The sequence below is a fragment of the Paroedura picta genome, chromosome 6, assembly GCF_049243985.1.
Source record: "Paroedura picta isolate Pp20150507F chromosome 6, Ppicta_v3.0, whole genome shotgun sequence".
NCBI lineage: Eukaryota > Metazoa > Chordata > Lepidosauria > Squamata > Gekkonidae > Paroedura > Paroedura picta.
The window spans coordinates 57,243,886-57,265,618 of record NC_135374.1 but is presented as its reverse complement, the minus strand read 5'-3'; the positions used below and the strand labels follow the sequence as shown (position 1 = coordinate 57,265,618).

The 21,733-nt window shown below is 45.0% G+C and overlaps 1 protein-coding gene across 13 annotated transcripts in view; it reads left to right on the top strand.

Moving 5' to 3' along the window:
• Positions 1–7,230: 7,230 nt before the first annotated feature.
• Positions 7,231–21,733, top strand: part of TIAM1 (TIAM Rac1 associated GEF 1) — a 243,876-nt gene continuing 229,373 nt past the window's right edge. For 4 of the 13 annotated variants that reach the window (XM_077342530.1, XM_077342514.1, XM_077342516.1 and 1 more), the window contains exon 1: positions 7,238–7,389. The gene's annotated coding sequence lies outside the window, so the exon portion shown is untranslated. Of the gene's footprint in view, positions 7,390–21,733 lie in introns of all 13 variants that reach the window. The other 9 variants (XM_077342528.1, XM_077342525.1, XM_077342519.1 and 6 more) reach the window with 6 other exon arrangements.

The window sequence follows — 21,733 nt, the reverse complement described above, 5'->3', positions numbered from 1 at the left end:
GTAGAGTCTTGGGTGTGACCGTTGACAATTTGTGGGCCAAGAGTGTGCAATGTGAGATGAATGGGTGGGAAAGTAGGAGTAAGGCTAGTGATGGTAATATGGAATGCAATCTCTGGGAAAATTGCCCAGTTCCAGCTGCTAGCTTGTTCATGTTTCAAAGGTTATTTGCAGCTGGGTAAACCTGTTCCTTTGGCTCTGTATGCGATTAGTAGGGTTGCTCAACATTGCTGAGGTGTTGTTTGGCTTAATGCTTGTGGGGTTTTAACAATGCATAGCTTTCATTATTTCTACTCCTCAGTTTACATAACTAATTCAACTGTCTCTTTACTCTCCTATAATTTAACTAATTAATTCCCCCCACAACACTTTTCTATCTGATTTAAAGAACAATCTTTGGCTGGCTTAATCGATTGTAAATCCATGTTATTCCAAGAAAGTGTCTTTTGGAATGCAGCATTAGACAAATCCTAACTTGATTTTAGAATCCTACTTTGGTTCATTCAATGGGTCTTGCTCCCAGGAAAAGTGTTGTTAGCATGACACTGTATGGTATAATGGCACAGAAAGGTGTAACCATCATAATGTATTCACTTGCCTGTAAGGCACCTTCCTACTCTATGGTTCTGATTCCTGAACTTTTAGAAACACTGGGACACAGTATCCAATGTAAGGATACATTTAAATGATCCAAGATGAAATTACCCCAGGACAGTGTTGATAACACTTTGGTCACTATTATTGAATTTTTCTATGATTTCTTCATTTATACTCAGTCTTCCTCCCCAACAGGGACCCAAAGCCATTCTCTTCTCCATTTTATCTGCATAACAATCCTGTGAGGTAAGTTCAGCTGAAAATATACCACTGGCCCGAGATCACCTAGCAAGTTTGCATGGGATAGCATGGATTTGAGCCTAGGTCTCTCAGATCCTAATGTGACACTCCAGCCAGAATACCACTCTAACCTCCAGTGTAACATCTCTATTGTAAGCATCTCTGCTTGAAAGTTCAGGATTGCAGAACAAAGTTTTAGAGTTTTGCTTCTAGCTCTCTAAATCGATCAGTGATGATTATGATCAAGATCCGTAAAATATAATTTATTTTATTTATTTATTTATCATACTTATATACCGCCCTCCCCGGAGGCTCAGGGCGGTTTACATCATAACAGAGAACAATACATAAAACAGTCTGTAACATGTATAACTGATAACTAATAATTGTAACCAAAATAACAGCACAATATAACGGTATAACAATATAGTACTACAAACAGGTCCAGGGCTTATTGATGGGATTCTGAGGGGGGTGGTTTATTTATTGAATTCTGAGGGGGGGTGGGGGGGAGCAGGGGCCCTTGGTCGCTGTTGATTACGTCTGGTCTCAGCCAAATGCCTGGTGGAGGAGCTCCTTTTTGCAGGCCCTGCGGAACTGTTTAAGCTCCGTCAGGGCCCTGATCTCTTCTGGGAGCTCGTTCCACCAGGTAGGGGCCAGAACAGAGAATGCTCTGGCCCTGGTCGAGACCAGACGGACTTCTTTAGGGCCAGGGATCCTTAGCTGGTTGGTGGTAGTAGAGCGCAGAGCTCTTTTGGGGGCATAGGCGGGGAGGCGGTCCCTCAGGTACACTGGGCCCTGACCGCGTATGGCCTTGAAGGTAATAACCAGAACCTTTAGTCTGATCCGGAATTCAACTGGTAACCATTGCAGCTGGTGGAGAATAGGCCGGATATGAGACCTCCACGGTGTTGCTGTGAGGATCCTGGCTGCTGCATTTTGAACCAGTTGTAGTTTCCGGGTCAGGGCTGAGGGCAGGCCTGCGTAGAGCGAGTTACAAAAGTCCAGTCTAGAGGTGACCGTCGCATGGATCACTGTGGCTAGATGTTCCGGGGCCAGGTAGGGCGCTAGTAGTTTGGCTTGGCGGAGATGGTAAAATGCCAGCCGTGCTACCTTTGTGATCTGGGCCTCCATTGTGAGGGAGGCGTCCAGAATCACGCCTAGGTTCCTGGCGGAGTGAGCCGTAGAGAGCTGCACGCCATCCAGGGTAGGCAGAACATAAGTGGAGCTTGCTGGATCAGCCCAATGGCTCATTTGAAATCTGGGAGGTAAAAAATAATAAATCACGCAAACATGTGTGTATAATAGCTTCTCTAAAATATTTATTATTCTAAAGATAACAAACAATAGCAGCCTATCTTTCTAAACTACAGTATCTTAGCTTCTCTTCTTATAACAGAAACTAGCTGCTGGCTCCAGGCACTGAGGTGTGTCTGAGAGCAAAGAGGCTAGATTCTAGGGACAGAGTGCGGGACCTGCAGGGGCAGGGCCAATCTGATTGGCTCTATTCCAACTTGGACAGCCGGACACATTCCACCCCCCCCCCGGCTGTTTCACAAATATATAGAGGAACCATGGATAAGGATTGCTCTTCAGTTATACATCAATGCCTTAGTGACTCACTCACTCTGCCATTGTAACTAACCAGACAGCTGGTGGGGAACTCTTACTTGATGCCCTGTAGGCTGTATGCTAACTAGCTAAATTAATACATCAGAACATTAACTCTTTCATGATTGAAGCTGCTGATGCTTGCTATTCCAACGCCCCTTCTCAAGTGTCATGAAGATTCAGCTTCCTGCGGAGGTACTCAAACTTTCTTTTGGCAAGTGGTTTGGTGAGTATGTCAGCCACCATTTCTTCTGAAGGACAATACTCAATTTCAATGTTTCCTTCTTGCCGTTTTTCTCTCACTGAATTAAACTTGATAGCAATATGCTTGTTCTTTTCTTTCACACTTTCACTCTCAGCCATAGCTATGCATGACTGGTTGTCTTCAAACATTGTTATTGACAAAGGCTCTTTTATGTCAAAGTCTTTCAATAGATAGATATTCCATTCGAATTCTTTATTGTATTTCCACAGAAGAATACATATTTCATGGCTGCACGGCATCTGAATTTGCTGCCAAGAACTATTTCTTTAACCAATGGCTTATCTTCAATTACATCCAGGAGACAGGCAACCCTGAATGAAGGATCTTACAAACCAACTATTTTCTAAGTTAGTAATTTACTAAAACCAAACAAGGAAGTGTGTAGCCATTTAAGGCAGTCTCATAATAAAATACAAGCTCAGGCCTTATGAAGAATCTGTGGGAAGATATTATTTAACAACCCTTCCCAGGATTCCCTGAACTCAGCTTCAGCAAACTGATACGTCCCCCGCACACAGACCCTTTCCCCCCTTAACTGACACCTGGCTTCCCTTAACATTCTATCCCTTCTGTGGCTGGCCCTGCTGTTTCTTGTGGCTGACATGGAAAGCCAAGCCTGTTTACTGTGGGAGTAAGCAAACTCTGGTGTACAAAAGAAGCACCCTGCAGGGGGCAGCAAGAGGAAAGTCCCATTAGATGGGATTGTAAAGCCAGCACCTCCTTTCCTGATCAGTAGAACAAAATTTGAGTCCAGTGGCACCTTTAAGACCAACAAAGTTTTATTCAGGATATATAAGTATTCATGTGGATGCACACTGTATCTAAAGAAGCACGCGGGTACACAAAAGCTTATACCTTGAAAAAACCTTGCTGGTCATAAAGATGTCAAACTGTTCTGTTGCTTCAGACCAGTGTGGCTACCATCAGAATCTACTTTTCTATAAGTGTAATTCTTTGTCTGTCTCCAGATTGCTATCCTAGGACAATATCCTGTCTTCTCAGAAGTTCCACAACTCTCTCAGGCAGTGATGTAGCTAGGAATCTATCTTGATTCTTCCCTATCAGGTATGTTAATTCCTGAATAAAGCTTTATGTACACTTTAACCAGTTTATACAACTCCATTGTTTAATCCCTCAACCAACATCTATTAGATGAACTGATGGGTATAAAGCACAATATTCTTTAAGATCACCTAGTTTATTTCCTAGCTGTTTACTGCAGAGAAAAGATGAAAATACCGTATAAATGAGCAATATAAAATATTGCAAAAGCATGTGCCTTTCTTTAGTTTGGTTTTGACATAAGAGATCTGCCAAGAGGGGAAGTGGAGCGAAATCCTAAGCTTCCCTGTGCCCCCTGGTCTTTCCTCCTATCAGGAGCGGGGGAGGGGAGGGGGGAGACACATGCTGGAATTGGTTCTAGCTTCTTCTTCTAGCCTATTTCCTTTTCAAGTATCACTAACAGCCTAATATGCCACTCAAAAAGACATTACTGGAATTGGGGGGGGGGTGTTATTCCTACCCTTTTAAAACAATTAATTGACTTGGGGGCTCTCATGGGTTTGAAGAATCCTAAATGGTAGGTGAGGCTGTCAAATGGCCCCATTGTGTGGATCTTTTAAGGTTACCTTGTCTATTAGATCTAAGAATGATCAAGCAGAATCAAAACCAAAGCTGTTTATTCAAGCCATTTCACCAAGTCCAGGACGATGTACACCCCCACCCCCAATTTGCCTGGTGTTTCTCGCTGACATCAGAGGTCAGTATAGCTACCAATCACTTTGATTTTTAAACCTTAAATGTCCCACCCTGGCATAGGTATTGTAACTGCATGTCTCCAGGGTCCAATTAGAGTTAGACAAGCTGTGAATGACATCATCCATCAGAATGGAGCAACTGCACTGGCTAGGTAAGAAACTGAATTGAGAATTCCAGGAAGGAAAAGCAGTCTAGACAGAGCTGCCCTCCTGTGACAAACAGGATTAAGAAATTTCACACACAACCCTGCCAGTTGGAATGAGCTGCTCTGGAATCTGTGTTAATTCCCCAAATGCAGGGTGGCAGTTGCCCTGACAAGCAGGTCATCACACACCTCTTTTGCCAGGTATTCCAACCCAAATAACTGTTTGCAGAAGAAGGGGGTGGGTGGGGACAGGAGGAGAAACCTCCTCCCATAGAAAGGTATCATAGAGGCAGTGACTGAGAAACCCTCTGTAAGTTCTTTGCCAGACAATGGTTTCATATTTGTTTGTAACATACAACTGTTTTTGATTTACTTTGCTATTGAACTGAACTACATACATAAAACTTTTCAGTTCTTCAAGCAAATTTTACTGTCTATTAAATATTTTCACTGAAGAAAGGAACTGTGACAAGTTTATGAATAATTTGATGTTTATTGTTATCAGCAATTACTGCCACCCAGTATTTCTCTTTGTTTCCCACTTGGAGCCTAGCATCCCTGCATCTCCATTGGATCCAAAGGCAGAGTGTCCCCCCTCCCAGGTCACCCTTTTGTCTATTGCCTGGAAATTACCTTCAATTCCAACAAATCCACAGATCCCAACTGCAGATTGGCATTCTGCAACCTCTCAAGGGCACAGTGCCACAGCATCCTCCCTCTCCCAAGCAAGCCCTGGAGATGAGTTATTGCAGAGTCCCCTCTATAGTCTGCAGGTGACCTCTAATTCTAGGAGATCTCCAGGCTGTACCTGGAGGCTGGTGACCCCTGGGTCAGGAATGGTCCTTGAGGTTTGGAGGCAGGACCTCAAGAGTCCAAGGGTGGGCAGGAGCTTCTGCCATGTAGCCAGTTTCCAGGAAAGCCACAGCACAGGTGTGCATCCTAGCACCCATTGTTTCCCTGGGTGCAACAGGCTTTGCCCCTAGTTATAGATATTGATGTGTTTTAATATTTGAATTTCAATCCTTTAATAATGGTATGTAAAATAATAAAATACTCATTAAGCAAAATACAAAAATCATAATCATAATGAAGATCATAAAACATAATAGGTTAATTTGGGAGCAAAGATAACAGTAAAAGGAAGAAATCATACCATGACCTTGGTGCAGCCTTATGGCCCACTGCAAAAAAATTTCCACAATGTGTTTTAATAATTTAGTCCCAAATTGGATCCCTAGTATTTGCATTTTAAAAGAATCAGATAGTAGGAAACAGAAATTATCTGTCCCAGAGATAATGGAGAGCTTCTGGTGCCAACCTGCAGATGCAACCTGGAGATCCCCTAGAACTACAGTTCATTTCCTGAGTATTGAAACCAAGTTCCCTAGAGCGGTGGTCCCCAGCCGCCGGTCTGTGGCTCCCTGCCTCCGCAGGGCCATGCATGCGCGGGCACAAACGCACATGTGCCGCTGGTTCGCACACGCGGAGTGCCGCACATGTGTGTTGTGGCTGTGCATGGTGCAAACGCGCATGCGTGACCCGGCCATGCACACGCATTTATGCGGGAGTGCTGCGCATGCGCGGCCAGGCGATCGCCATCTCCACCGCCTCCGGTCTGCAGCCTGGAAAAGGTTGCGGACCACTGCCCTAGAGAAAATGGATGCTTAGGGCAATGGACTCCATGGCATTATCTCCCACTAAATTCCCTGTCCTTACCCATCCCCAAATCTCCAGGAGGTTCCCGCCCTGGCAACCCTATCAGACTAGAAAACACTGACCTCAATGATCCATTTTGGTATAAGGCAGCTGCAGCTGTTCAGGTAGAGTTTTGCTCCTTTCTCTCCCAGCTGCTCCACCTGCAAGTCACCCTGGGGCAATTCTTGGTGTGATTACACCACTTTCCAAGTTTACGAAAGGCTTTACAGAACTGCGTAAATAAATAAAACTTCTAACTTTAGAACATTTTAGAATAACATAGATTCCAAATCGCAAACAGAAAGTGAACTCCTCCCAGAGGGTTCAGATAATCCTCCTCTTTGTAACGATGGCGTTGAGTACCAAGTACGTCTTCCACGAGAAACCTTTTCTTGCCGCACAACAATCCCACCCTTTACTAGCAACATTCCAGCAGCTGCCCTAAGGTTACAAGGGTACGACTGCGGCCACCTCTCCTGAGGAGGTGGAATAAAACCCTCCCCCCCCAATAATCAACCAATGATGAAAGAGTTCACCTCGGCGCGCGTTAATTTAATCCCTGGTTTCTGCTCTGATTGGTCGATTTGCAGCTGGATTGGCAAGCAGCCGGCCCAGCGTCACCGGTCTTTCAACGAAGATCGTGCGCGGCTTTTGTTACAGGTGGCCCCCCGCTGGGAGCGCGGAGGCACGTGGTGTTGCTCGCCGCCTCAACCCACCCACTCGGCTCACTCGCCCTCCAGGCCTTCCGCGTGCAGCTACTATTGTCACGCCGCGTTCTAACTCCAAACGCCCCGCTGTTCGCTGCCGGCTCCGCTCATTGGGCCATGGAAGCTTGATTGGCCGCAGGGGCGGCCAATGGCTTCGGGTTTCCAAGGAGCCAGCAGGCCCCGCCTTTCTCAGGGCTTGCAGTAACAATATGGCAGAAAGTGCTATTGGTGGAGTGCGGTCTTGAGAGCGGTGCTTCTGCAGCTGGAAAGGAGCCATCGTGGGTCTGTCCTTCTCCAGAGGTCTTCGTGGCGAGCTGCATTGCCCCGGCAGGGCAGTGGGAGAACCATGGCTGGCAGATGAGCAGCGGCAGGAGGTATGGATGGATGGCCTCGTTGGTTGGTCGAATGAATGGATGGAGGAGTAGGAGATGCGGAGAGAGACGCGGTTCCCCGCTCTCTTCTCTCCCCGACGTATTACTGCGGCCGAGAGCGTGTGTGGCCCTGCGCCGTGCATTGTACGCTGCCCCTCTCCCGCCAGCAACATGCAAGGACGACTCGGTGGGCGCCAGGAGGGAGAATGCCGGGGCCCCCCGGACTGACGCTGGCCGGGAAGGGTGCCCGGTGTAGGGAGGGAAGAGGGAAGGGCTGGCGGGAGCCCGCAGCCTTGTGCGTCGGTGTCTGAGGGAGCTGCAGCGGCTGAAGGGAGCCAGTTTCCTCCGCTCTGCCTATCGGCGAATGGGGGAGGTGGGTTGACTCCCCCCGCCCCTGCTTCCGCGTAATCTTGTGTTTCGACCTGATGTTATGTCCTCGCCGGCCGGGGATTAGGAAGCGGGATAAAGCTTTGGGCTAGCCTCTGGTGCTGTGCAAAGGCACGAGGGGGCCGGTGTGCAGCTGCGAGGGGAGGTTTTTTATTTTGCACAATAGCGAGAAGATTTAGGGGGGGGGGTCGGGGAAGAAAGAAGAGGAGGACAGAATGGCACCGATGGGGCCGGGAGAGCCGTGGTATGGCTCCCTTCCACTGCCTTCTCCAGGCTCCTCTTGGCATCTCAGCTGCTGTGGCGATCGGGAGGCTGCGCGTGACTGAGTCGCCGCTCGCCTCCCGGGTTGTGCCCGCGCGGGTGTGCGGTCGGATGCCCCGAGATCGCCCCTTCGGGACGACCACGCCGCGCAAGATCGCCTCCGCTTGCTGCAAGCGGGCTCCTGTCCCGTTTGAGGAGGCGGCGGGGGGGGGGGGGGCGCTTTTGTTTCTCCACAACGTCCTCGGTCGCAGTCGGCGAATCGTGTTTCTCTCCAGATACACCAGTGTCAGACCGGCAGAAGTAGGTGACAAGGAGCTGCTCACGGCCTGTTGTGGAAACTGGCCGGTTCCAGCATGAGAGGGCATGCAAAAAGATCCCTGCGAAGGGCTTTGGTGGGCAGCAGAGTCTTGGGGGTGCAGCCTGTGCTGCATCTTTGCTAAATGTGAATCACATCCCTTTTTCATCATGGCCATACAAATCCTGGCATACAGCTGTGTAGAAAGCTCCTCTTGAGTCTGCAGTTGTGAATCCCACAGAGATGGCGAAATGACTTCTTAGCATACATAAGATCATGTTGCACCTAATATAAGGCATTTGTTGTGGTAGCTGAGATCTATCAACATGACATATAAATTGTACTTTAAATAATGCCATGGTGTCAATCTGTTAATAAATTCAGTTAAACATAGCAAAAAATACAGTCTAATGAAAGCTCTCTGAAGAGCTGTAGATGGTAAGTAATAGGATTAAAAAATTAACATAAGATGTCTGTCTTGCTTGAAAGAATTTTTCTCTCTGGAAATGTTCAAAGCTGCTAAGACATGCTTTCAGTAGTGCCAAATTTCTTGATAGATGTTGAACCAAGTCATGATCTTTAGTGTCTTGTACAGGCAAATAGAAAGGTATGTAACCAAACAACATAAAAGTACAACAAAACAAAATCAGAGTCCAGTAGCATCTTTAAGACCAACAAAGATTTATTCAAGGCGTGAGCTTTTGAGTGCAAGCACTCTTCCTCAGTCTAACAACTACCATCATGACAGTGGAACATAAAAGTAGTTTCTCTACTGTTATGCCTTTTCATCGCCCTCCCCCCAAGGAATGCAGTTTGCTTTGTTTAAGTGACACATTGGTTGCAGATGGTACAATTTTATATGCATATTTCGTCCATTTTTTTAAAAGTCCATTGAATGTGCCATAGGTATACAAGAACAAACTTCAAGGAAGAACCTGAAATGTATAGCTGAGTTCCTGCAAATTGAAATGTTTTCATCCACTCAGTTCACTGAGTTTCAGCCGAACAACCCTTCCCCACATCCAGTACTCCAGATTTGTAGGATAAATATCCTACTTTTTATATTTTTATATTGTAGATTGTACATGTATTTCAGAATGGAATTCTGGATTTTTAAAAAATGTTGTGCCTTCAGCTTACGCCTACCCCCCCCCCAATTCCTTGCTTCCCTTTTGTGGTCAAGAGACTCCTGGTTGATCACTTGCTGGCAACAGGGAAGAGTGAGATCCTATAGAGAGCTGTGTGCCATGGGGGGGGGGGGGAAGGAGAGCTGCTTGACTTCCTTTCCTCTGGTGGCAGATTGGAAGCCCAAGATGTCTGTTCCGTGCTCACAGCGAGAAGGTCTATTGCAGCACTGTTGAGATGAATTCCAATACACTTCTGAAGTACTTTACAGCATCAGTTGAGCATTATAGATACGAATGGGAAGTTTCCCTGTGTCCAGTGTTTGATTAGGTATTCTTGTATACATGGCCATTATTTGAACACACAAAGCTGCCTTATCCAAGCTGAGTTCACCAGTTACAGGGAATGCTTGTATGATCAAGGTTTCAGATTCAAGGTATTGATTCTCACATTCAAAGCCCTAAATGGTCTGGGACCCATGTATTTTCAGTGCTGCCTCTTCCCCTATACCCCCAAAGAACATTAAGACTAAGCAGCCAAACTCTGCTTAGGGTTCCCGGCCCAAAGGAATAAAACTGGCCTGGGCCTTTTCATCCCTGGTCATGAATTCCCTGCTGGAATCCCCTCTGGGATATTAAACAGTTATGGAGGGCTTGCAGAATGAAACTATTCTGCCAGGCTTGTGGTTGAGGCCAAGGGTACTAAAAGAACTTGCGGATGTCATCTCTAAACCTCTCTCCGTTATTTTTGACACTTCTTGGAGGACAGGTGAGGTGCCAGACGATTGGAGGCAGGCAAATGTTGTCCCCATCTTCAAGAAAGGGAAAAAGGAGGATCTGGGTAATTATCGACCCGTCAGCTTGACATCTGTAGCTGGCAAAATTTTCAAACAAATAATCAAATACTTGGTCCTTGAGCAACTGGAAATGAGAGCTGTGATTTCTAAGACTCAGCACGGGTTTTGCAAGAACAAGTCATGTCAGACCAACCTTATCTCTTTTTTCAGGAAAGTGACTACTTGCTGGATAAGGGGAATGCCATGGACATATTTTGATAAGGTTCCACATGATATTCTTGTTCGCAAGTTGGTAAAATGCAGTATGGATCCTAATTCTGTCAGGTGGATCAATAACTGGTTGACAAATCGTACCCAGAGGGTACTTGTTAATGGTTCAGCATCTTCTTGGAAAAGAGTGACAAGTGGAGTACCCCAAGGATCTATCCTAGGGCCTATGTTGTTCAACATATTCATAAATGATTTGGATGAGGGATTAGAGGGGATACTTATTAAATTTGCAGATGATACTAAACTGGGAAGGGTTGCAAACACAAATGAAGACAGCAACAGAATACAGGATGATCTTGATAGGCTTGAGAAGTGGGCTAAACTGAATAAAATGAAGTTCAATAGGGACAAATGTAAGGTTCTGCATTTAGGTAAGAAAAACCAAATGCACCAATATAAGATGCGGGAGACTTGTCTTGGCAGTAGCATGTGCGAAAAGGATCTAGTCTTAGTAGACCATACATTGAACATGAGTCAGCAGTGTGACTCAGTGGCTAAAAAGGCAAATGGGATTTTGGGCTGTATCAAATAGAGCAGCGGTCCCCAACCTTCATCTGGTCGGGGACCGCCTCCGGGGGTGGGGGAGAGCCAGCAGCCCGGCTGCCGCAGTTGCCTATAACGCGCATGCGCGGAACTGCCGCGCATGCGTGTTTTGGCCACCAGGTGGCGCTAACATGCATGCGCAGTTGCCGCGCATGCATGTTTTGGCCACCAGGGGGCGCAAACGTGCATGTGCGGCAGTTCCGCGCATGCGCATTAGCGTTGCTGGCCCGCCGGCTGCTGCGCCGGCCTCTTCCCCCCCTCTCGCTGCAGGGGGGGAGGCAGGCGCGACCGCTGGCGGCCCAGCACAATGGCCTTTGCGGCCTGGTAGCGGGCCGCAGACCGGGGGTTGGGGACCCCTGAAATAGAGTATCGTGTCCAGATCACTGGTGGTGATGGGTACCGCTTTACTCTGCTCTGGTTCAGCCTCACTTGGAGTACTGTGTTCAGTTTTGGGCACCCCAGTTAAAGAGGGGTGTTAACAAACTGGAATGTGTCCAGAGGAAGGCAACAAAGATGGTGAGGGGTTTGGAGACCACGACATATGAAGAAAGGTTGGGGGAGCTTGGTCTGTTTAGCTTAGAGAGGAGATGACTGAGAGGGGATCTGATAACCATCTTCAAGTATTTAAAAGGGTGCCTTATGGAGGATGGAGCAGAATTGTTCTCTCTTGCCCCGGAGGGACAGACCAGAATGAATGGGATGAAATTAATTCAAAAGAAATTCCATCTAAACATCAGGAAGAAGTTCCTGACAGAGTGGTTTCTCAGTGGAACAGGCTTCCTCGGGAGTTGGTGGATTCTCCATCTTTGGAAATTTTTAAACAGAGGCTAGATAGCCATCTGATGGAGAGGCTGATTCTTTGAAGGCAAAGGGGTGGCAGGTTATAGTAGATGAGCGATAGGGATGTGAGTGTCCTGCATAGTGCAGGGGGTTAGACTAGATGATCCATGAGGTCCCTTCCAACTCTATTATTCTATGATTCTATGAAATAAAATCTTAGGATATTGGCCTCCATGTATGAAAAATCCATCCACAGACAGAAACCCCCTCCAAGCTCTACTTAAACCTCATGGAGTAATGATAAGCAAAGGTGGTTTTTAAATGTAAAATGTTTTATTGAAAATTGTTTTTACTATTGTAAATCACCTTGAGCTAATAGGATAGTGTGGTACATAAATAAAACATTTTATTTATCTTCATACAATGTACACTTAGATTTTTTTGCAAATGTGCACTGAGTAATTTTCTTGTTGAATTTATGTATTTAAACTACATATTTATCCTGATAGTTGCCCCTGGTTTCATATGTAAAGTGGATGCACAATTGCTTTTCTTTACAAACATGTGCATTACTTGCAGGATGTATATGCATTCACTATAATATGTGAACAGTCCTATAATTTCAGATCATTGGTCTGTCAGGGACATAATTGACTGCTTTAACTTGCAGCTGCTCTTCAGCATCTTGGGCGGAGAACTTTATGCTACCTTCTACCTGGGCATCTTAATTGGAGATGCCAAGGATTGGAACCTAGGACTTTATGTATGTCTAGCAGATGCTTAAATACTAAGCTATAGCTGCAAGATCAAGAGATACATCTAAAATAACCGTTGCAGGTCAGACATTGTGGTGAGAACCCCTGGAAGTGCCTTAGCCTCACACTTCTGAATGGAATGAACTAATTTCTTCAAATGTGAAGGTCACCAGCTGGGTGACCTTGGGCTCACCACAACACTCACCAAGCAGTAATATCAGGGCTCTCTCAGCCTCACCTCCCTCACAGGGTGTCTGTTGTGTGGAGAGGAAAGGGAAGGCGAATGTAAGCCGCTTTAAGACTTCCTCCGGTAGAGAAAAGCGGCATATAAGAACCAATTTGTCTTCTTCAAATTCCACTTTTTACAGAATAATTGCAAATTAAGCAATGCCTGAAATAAGAGGACTGTTCTGCAAGGCTGATACATCTGCATGTTTTCAGTGTGCAACCCAGCAGTTTGAGAAAAGAAGTCTTGCTTCTGTAAGAACAGAATCCCTGGTTGTCCAGTAGCAATAGGGTGGAATGTGGAATCCAAGATCCAAATTAGTTGCAGATTATGAGGATTTTTAAAACTCTTACCAATTAGAGTTCTTGCTCTTTATTTGTTGAAAGAGCATCTGAAGATAGAGTTTTTGGTTTCCATTAGAGTTACACCTGGTAACATAACACACTTTGAGTCCAGTGCCACCTTTAAGACCAACAAAGTTTTATTTGTTGGTCTTAAAGGTGGCACGGGACTCAGACCATTCTATTGCTTCAGATCAACACTGCTCCCCACCAGAAACCTGCTAACATGTCTGTGAATGATACTGGAGATAAATTCTAGAATTCTGAAGGAGAATCTGTATGTAATATTACCCATGTAGGTAAAATAATGGTGCTGTGACATCAGATCTAGATGACAAGTGGATGTTTAGCTTTACTTTAATAAATTGTCAGCTTAAATGTAGGTATTTTGGTGTTCTGCTAGAAGGTTTATTCTTTAGTTTGCCTGTCCTAGCCTCTGATTATATCACTTCTGTGTGCTGGGAAATGAAGGAAGCCTTTTCACTAACACTTGACAAGGGCAAATGGAACTTACTCTTCTTTTATAGCAAGGGCCCCTAGTTCAGGAACAAGCTGCCTTTGTGGATTTCATCCCCAGTGAAATTGTAGTGTGATTCCCAGCAGGCACCAAGTTGCTTTTTGATGACAACCCTGTGGGAAGTTAGATTATTCCACCATTTCTTCTTCTTAAAAAAATAAAAATAAATACTACATTTTTATACCACCCTTCCATATGGCTCAGGGCAGTTTCCGTATAACATCACGGGGGGATACAAGGAATTACCTAATATGTATAGAATCATAGAATCATAGAATCATAGAATCATAGAGTTGGAAGGGGCCATACAGGCCATCTAGTCCAACCCCCTGCTCAACGCAGGATTAGCCCTAAGCATCCTAAAGCACCCAAGAAAAGTGTGTATCCAACCTTTGCTTGAAGACTTCCAGTGAGGGGGCGCTCACCACCTCCTTAGGCAGCCTATTCCACTGCTGAACTACTCTGACTGTGAAAAACTTTTTCCTGATATCTAGCCTATATCGTTGTACTTGAAGTTTAAACCCATTACTGCGTGTCCTCTCCTCTGCAGCCAGCAGAAACAGCATCCTGCCCTCCTCCAAGTGACAACCTTTCAAATACTTAAAGAGGGCTATCATGTCCCCTCTCAACCTCCTTTTCTCCAGGCTGAACATTCCCAAGTCCCTCAACCTATCTTCATAGGGCTTGGTCCCTTGGCCCCAGATCATCTTCGTCGCTCTCCTCTGTACCCTTTCAATTTTATCGACGTCCTTCTTGAAGTGAGGCCTCCAGAACTGCACACAGTACTCCAGGTGTGGTCTGACCAGTGCCGTATACAATGGGACTATGACATCTTGTGATTTTGATGTGATGCCTCTGTTGATACAGCCAAAATGGCATTTGCCTTTTTAACCGCTGCATCACACTGCCTGCTCATGTTAAGTTTACAATCCACAAGTACCCCAAGGTCTCGTTCACACACAGTGCTACCTAGAAGCGTATCCCCCATCCAGTAGGCATGCTTTTCATTTTTCTGACCCAGATGCAGAACTTTACACTTATCTTTATTAAATTGCATCTTGTTCTCATTTGCCCATTTTTCCATTGTGTTCAGATCTCGTTGAACTCTGTCTCTATCTTCCGGAGTATTTGCCAGTCCTCCCAATTTGGTGTCATCTGCAAACTTGATGAGTAGTCCCTCCACCCCCTCATCTAGATCATTAATAAATATGTTAAAAAGTACCGGGCCGAGCACCGAACCCTGAGGTACCCCGCTACTCACCTCTCTCCAGTCTGATGAAACACCATTGACAACAACTCTTTGAGTGCGGTTCTCTAACCAATTCCCTATCCACCTAATGATCTGAAAATCCAGATTGCAGTCCTTCAACTTATCCATCAGAACATCATGGGGAACCTTGTCAAAAGCTTTACTAAAATCCAAGTAAATGACATCAACCAAATTTCCCCGATCCAGCAAACCTGTTACTTGGTCAAAAAAGGAAACTAGGTTGGTCTGGCAGGACCTGTTGGAGACAAATCCATGCTGACTTCCTTGGATCACCAAATTGTCCTCCAGATGTTTGCAGATCGCTCCCTTTAATATCTGCTCCATTATCTTCCCCACAACAGAGGTCAGACTCACTGGTCTGTAGTTTCCCGGGTCATCCTTCCTCCCTTTTTTGAAGATCGGAATAACGTTTGCTCTTTTCCAGTCCTCCGGGACATCTCCAGTCCTTAAAGAGGTTCCGAAGATGATGGACAAGGGCTGTGCAAGTTCTCTGGAAAGTTCTTTGAGTACTCTCGGGTGCATTTCATCTGGACTTGAACTCATCCAGTGCAGCTAAATGCCTCTCGACAACCTCTCTATCCATGTTAACCTGCCACCCAGACACTATCCTTTGGCTACAGCCATCTCTAGATGTGCCTAAACACTTTGACCTGTGGGAAAAAACAGATGTAAAATAGGCACTAAGCCTTTCTGCTTTCTCTGCATCTTTCGTTAGAGTTTGTCCATCCGCACCCAACAGTGGGCCTATTGCCTCCTTTACTTTACGTTTGCTCCTCACATAACTGAAAAATCTTTTCTTGTTACAATGGGCTTCCCTGGCCAATCTTAGCTCACTCTCAGCTTTGGCCTTTCTGATGATTGATCTCAGCTTTGGCCTTTCTGATGATTGAACATGGTCAAATACAACATGTACATGGTCAAATACAACATGATGTAACATGGTCAAATACAACAACGGTAATTTAACAGTGGTTCTGAATAACAGAGTGATCTTAAACAACAATATAACAGGAACAGTAACTTATCTAAGGCCCCCCAGAGAGGTCAGACTGGTTCAGGCAATGGAGGGGATGTCTGAGGGGATCTGTGGATGTTATTGGTTTGGTCAGTCTCAGGCAAATGCCTGGTGGAGGAGCTCCTTTTTGCAGGCCCTGCAAAATTGTGGGTGTGCAGGCAGGGCCCTGATCCCTTCAGGGAGCTTGTTCCACCAAGTGGGGGTAGCAGGATAAAAAAAGCTCTGTCCCTCATTGAGAACTGACGTGCTTTTTTGGGGCCAGGGATCACCAGCCAGTTGGCGGTGGTGGAGCGTAATGCTCTTTTGGGCGGATAGGTGGAGAGATGATCTCGCAGGTACACCGGTCCCAGACCGCGTATGCCCTTGCAAGTAAGAACCAAAACCTTAAGCCTGATCTGGAATTCAATTGGGAGCCAATTGTGTTGTCGAAGTATAGGTTAGATGTGAGATCTCCATGGTGTATTAGTGAGAATCCTGGCCGCTGCATTCTGAACCAATTGCCATTTCCAGGTCGAGGATAAGGGTAGGCCTCCCATACAGCAAGTTGCAGAAGTCCAGTCTATAGGTGACTGTCACATAGATAACTGGAAAGTTGTGTTCTGGTGCCAAATAGGGTGCTAGTAGCTTGGCTTGGCATAGGTGGTAGAAGGCCTGCTGTGCTACTCTTGTGACCTGTTCCTCCATAGAGAGGGAGGCATCGAGGATCACACCCAGGTTTCTGGCGGAGTGGGCTACTGCTTGATGCACTCTGTCCAGGTTGGGTAGGCCCGCTTCCTTGCTTGGTCCCTTACCCAGCCATACAGTTGGTTCAAAATGCAGCAGCCAGGATCTTCACTGCAACACCGTGGACGTCCCACATCCGGTCCATTCTGGCCCCCACGTGGTGGAACGAGCTCCCGGAGGAGATCAGGACCCTGACGGAGCTTAAACAGTTCCGCAGGGCCTGCAAAAAGGAGCTCTTCCACCAGGCATTTGGTTGAGACCAGACATAACCTACAGCGACTGAAGGGCCTCTGTTTCCCCCCATCCCACTCCCTCTCAGAACTCCACCAGTATACTCTGGACCTGTTTGCACTGTTGCATTGTTTATATTGTTATATGGTTACAACTATTAGTTATTATTATTGTACAGTTATTCACATGTTATAGACTGTTTTATGTATTGTTCTTATGTTATGTAAACCACCCTGAGCCTCCAGGAAGGGCGGTATATAAATATAATAAATAAATAAATAAATAAATAAAATAGGACCTCTGAATTTGAAGGGTTGAGCTTCAGACAACTCTGCTTGAGCCATTTCATCTCTGCTTCCAGGCATCTGGCCAAGGTTTCTGGGTGGAGTGGGGGAACAGGGTGGTCATCCATCAGGAGGGAGAACTGAGTGTCATCTGCATATTGGTGGCAACCCAGCCCAAATCTCCGTACAAGGTGAGCAAGAGGGCACATTAAGATGTTAAATAAAATAGAGAGGACTGCTCCCTGTACATTGGGTACTTTGTTGAAGGGGGCAGTATAAAAAGCAAGTGTCTCAATGTGTTCCCTCTCCTCTAAAAGAGGATGATTCTCTCCTGAGGAAGCTATCATTCTTGTAGACATATTTTACATGTATACACATACACTTTGGATGTAGACTACTTTGACAGATACCTCCTCCTGTCTGGAGGGAGAATGCTGCTCTGTTAACCTATATTCTTGAGATGTGGGGGAATGCAATATCCGATGAGGAGTGCCATCTCCATTTAGTTCTTTTAGTAAATGGGAGTTAAATGCCTGCTAGGGGTTAAATAGTTAATATGCAATACTTTGTGCAGAGGGGCACTAAACCAGGTGGCTGGAGGAAGAAGAATATAAGGAGTTTCCTTTGCACACAACTTCAAGTGCAGGCTTGAAACAGCCTCTGGGGTTGGCTGTGGAAACTCCCAAGGGCAGCAGACAGAAGGCAGATCAGGATGAGTGTGTGGTGCATGACAACAGTGAGGTTCTGCTATAATAACTTTGCAGCACAATCCTGTGCATGTTTCTTGTGCAGAAAGTTCCATTAAGGAGTGAGGGATTGGCAGATGAGGGTGAATTGAGTCTTAGTTTCCAGAGCAATACGTGATACTTATTACAGACTTGGGGGGCTGCTAAATTTCATGCTCTGAACCTCTTGTCCAGTTTTTTCCCCTTCCTATACCAACTTAAGATAATGCTACATAAAAATATTACTAGTTTGTAAAAGAACCAGATAGTTTTAGTTCTGTGTACTGCAAGATATGGCTGGCAGTGTGTTTTGTTTTTTAATAATAAAGTCTCCTAGGATTTTTTTTATCTATCATGCATAAATGAGTTCCTAGAGACAATGTATACAGACTGATCATATGCTTCTTTACTCAAAAGTGAGTCCCATTGATTTAAGTGGTATTTGCTTCAGAATAAGTGTGCATTGGATTGAAGTAGTGTATTCTGCAAATCTATCATATCTCCCTCTCAAATAATTCTGTGGCAAAGATAAAGGTCATCTTGTGGTAAGCTGCTTTTCTGGCCTAGACTGCAGTTTGTTCATGAGAAATATAGTTTGTTCAAGGACCAGGAAGTAGCTTAGAATGCTGTTGCACATTTTGCAAGGTAGGTAAGTAAAGGTGTTATCCAGCCATTCCATGGGTCTGTGGCTCTTATGCATTCCTGTTCAGTATGGAGATGCTAGGTTGGAATGAGGAGTAGAGAGACAGTTGACTCCAAGACTCCCAAAGCGAAGAGCTAACAAACCACAATGTATGGTATATGCTATCCAGTTTGTACAGTACTTCTTTCTACTTTTGTAACTTTATATTTATAATAATTGTATTTGTTGACTGCCACTCCCGCCCCAGAAGGTTCCTGGTGGTTTACAATTGTTTTCTGTATTGTTTAACATCATGCCCAATACTATTTTTGCACGGCTTCTAATTAAAAAAAAAATCTAGTGCTCTTGTGTTGCTTATTAAAATATCTCATCCTATGCTATTGCATTGTCTTCCACAGTGCAATCCTCCTTGAGTCCCAGTGAGAAAGGCAGGATATAAATAAAGTGAATAAATACAAAGATAACCTTTATGGAGGGTGGGAATTGTATCCCCTGTGTTTTTGACCTTTGTGGCCTTTTTTCCTCAAGAACATCATTTTTTTTGCCTGGTTATCAGGATTCACACATTTGGCCTTTCTTTGGTTTCTAGCCTAACTACTCCTCTGCCATCTGATATGGGGGTTCTCAGGGTGGAAAGAGATCTAAAGCCAACTACAGGGTTGGCAGTCCTGTGACAGGCAAGACAAGGAAATAGGTTTCATTAGCGAGGAGGGTATGTAGGTTTGGGTACAGAGTCAACTTGCAGAAAGGCTTTCCAGGCACAAAAACAGCTGCAATGTTGGAAGGGCCAAGTTTCTTTTATAGGTTTTGGAACTGTTCTATGCATATTTTAGGATCAACAGGACCAGTAGATGAGGACTTCTTTTTTTATTGGAATGTTTGAGTTTTGATAGAGTGAAGATAGAGGAACATTTAGGTTGGGGGTACAAATATGGCCAAGTCAAGTATTGCTGGGGTTGAGCAAATGCGGGGGTTCTTCTGGGGGTGACTTCATAATAGTGGGATTTGGGATTTGGAGGCACTTAAAAGAGCATGACTTCTTGCTGCTTCTGGTTCTGAACCTCAGCATAGCTATTGAATTATCTCTAACATGTTGAGGGGTTTCTTTGTAACCTTGCTGCATGTGCTTTATGTTTGGGTTAAGAGAGATATCGCTTCTGGTTCTAGTAAGGAAAAGAACCTTGGCCCTGTTGTTCAGATACTGCCACCGACTAGTTCCTTCAAGCAGCACATAGTTGGAGTCCCACTCCTCAAGATGATAGTGATGAGCATAAATAACGGAGGAACTAAACTTCAGCTGCAGGCTTCAAAGTTATGGTTTCCATGGTAACTGTTCCTGAACCCTCTTTGGACCTATGTTGCATTTTCCCTGTTTAAAAGGCTAGGCTTTTCATGCTTTATCACGTCGACTCCTCCTCCCTGCCCACAGCTTGCTTTCATTCCTCCTACTCTCTGCAGCTCTCCTCTCCTCTCATTTCCCTGCTTTTTCAGTCTCCTTCTCATCCCACACTTGGCTTCATGCCTTCTTTTGTGCTGCCACCTACTCCTGGCACTACTGAAAGATGCAAGGACTAGAAAATCACTACTTGCGCTTCAAGTGTCTGTTGTCCTCTGTAGTCTTTGTTTGTTGGGAACAGTTTGCCATGACATTGTACAAATAGATATAACCTTAATCACGATTGGACAAAGGGTTTCTTTACTGCTGATTAAATGTATGCCAGAGCAATCTGGGAGCATCTTGTTCTTAGCTGTACTTAATGCATTAAAGTTGGGTAACTGTGCTAAAAGAATGCAGGATTAAGCCATGTTTATGCAATTTACCTTAACATATTCAAGCTCATTTTAGTAGTCATAAGAATTACAAACTTAGGTTTGTTTTTAAAGGTAAAATTCAGACATGAACCTGTTCTCCCCCCACCCCCATCTCCATAAATAGCCTCTCAATGGACTGGAAGAATCCACGCAGTAAAACGGATATATATATATTCTAGTCAAATATGTTCCAGTCAATTTTTCAGAAGTAAATAGGAAAAAAGATGGATTCATTGCCGCTTTTGCTTTTTCCTTGAGCCTGTAGACATGAACCAACTGTCTGCTTTAAGATCTAAGTATAGATCCTTAGATAGAGAGAACTACTGAAGATTGTTCTGTTTGTCAAAGTGAAAAACAAATGAATGTGCAGAATAGAATGAAATTAAAGCATAGAATGAAATTAAAGCAGAAGCATGCATAACTCATAAAAGCCTTTTAACATGCACATATTCTGATCAGGGTGGTAAATGAGAAGCCATTCCCAGCTTGTGCTCAGATAGACCTAGGAGGGATTAGGGAAGACCACATAACCATTACTATGGTGAAACATGATTACTTCTTCCACTGAAATCATGGACCTAAACGGTATCTAAATTTGAATGGAGATAACAGAGTTGGTAGCTGTCGTTCATAGGAAGTTGAGCAGTATGATTACCTTTGATTTCTTTTGAGAAGGTTATGGTCAATAGATTTTTTCCCCTTTCCTTGTGCTTTGTTTAAAGGCAGCTATGTGGCCACCTTTTGATGGGGGCATGGCACTTGTGATCACATAGCAAATCTGCTCTGGATTTTGCAAAAAGTCACGGGAATATCAGAAGGATGTCTACATCTGTTTTATTAACTACAAGAAAACTTTTGATTGTGTGGATCACAACAAATTGTGGGAAGTCCTGCAAAATTCAGGGGTACTGGTGCATTTGATCAAACTGATGCAGTTGCTCTATGCAAACTATTGTACTTCCACGATTTGGTGACACTGACTGGTTCAAAATAGAGAAAGGAGTATGCCTGTTGTTGAGAGGCATTTAGAAGAAGAAGAAGGAGAGAAGAAGAGTTGGTTCTTATATGCCGCTTTTCCCTACCTGAAGGAGGCTCAAAGCGCCTTCCCATTCCTCTCCCCACAACAGACACCCTGTGGGGTGGGTGAGGCTGAGAGAGCCCTGATATCACTGTTTGGTCAGAACAGTTTTATCAGTGCTGTGGACGAGCCCAAGGTCACCCAGCTGGCTGCATGTGGGGGAGTGCAGAATCGAACACAGCGTACCAGATTAGAAGTCCGCACTCCTAACCACTACACCAAACTGGCTCTTAGCTGCACTGGATTAATTCAAATCCCCTGGGCCGGATG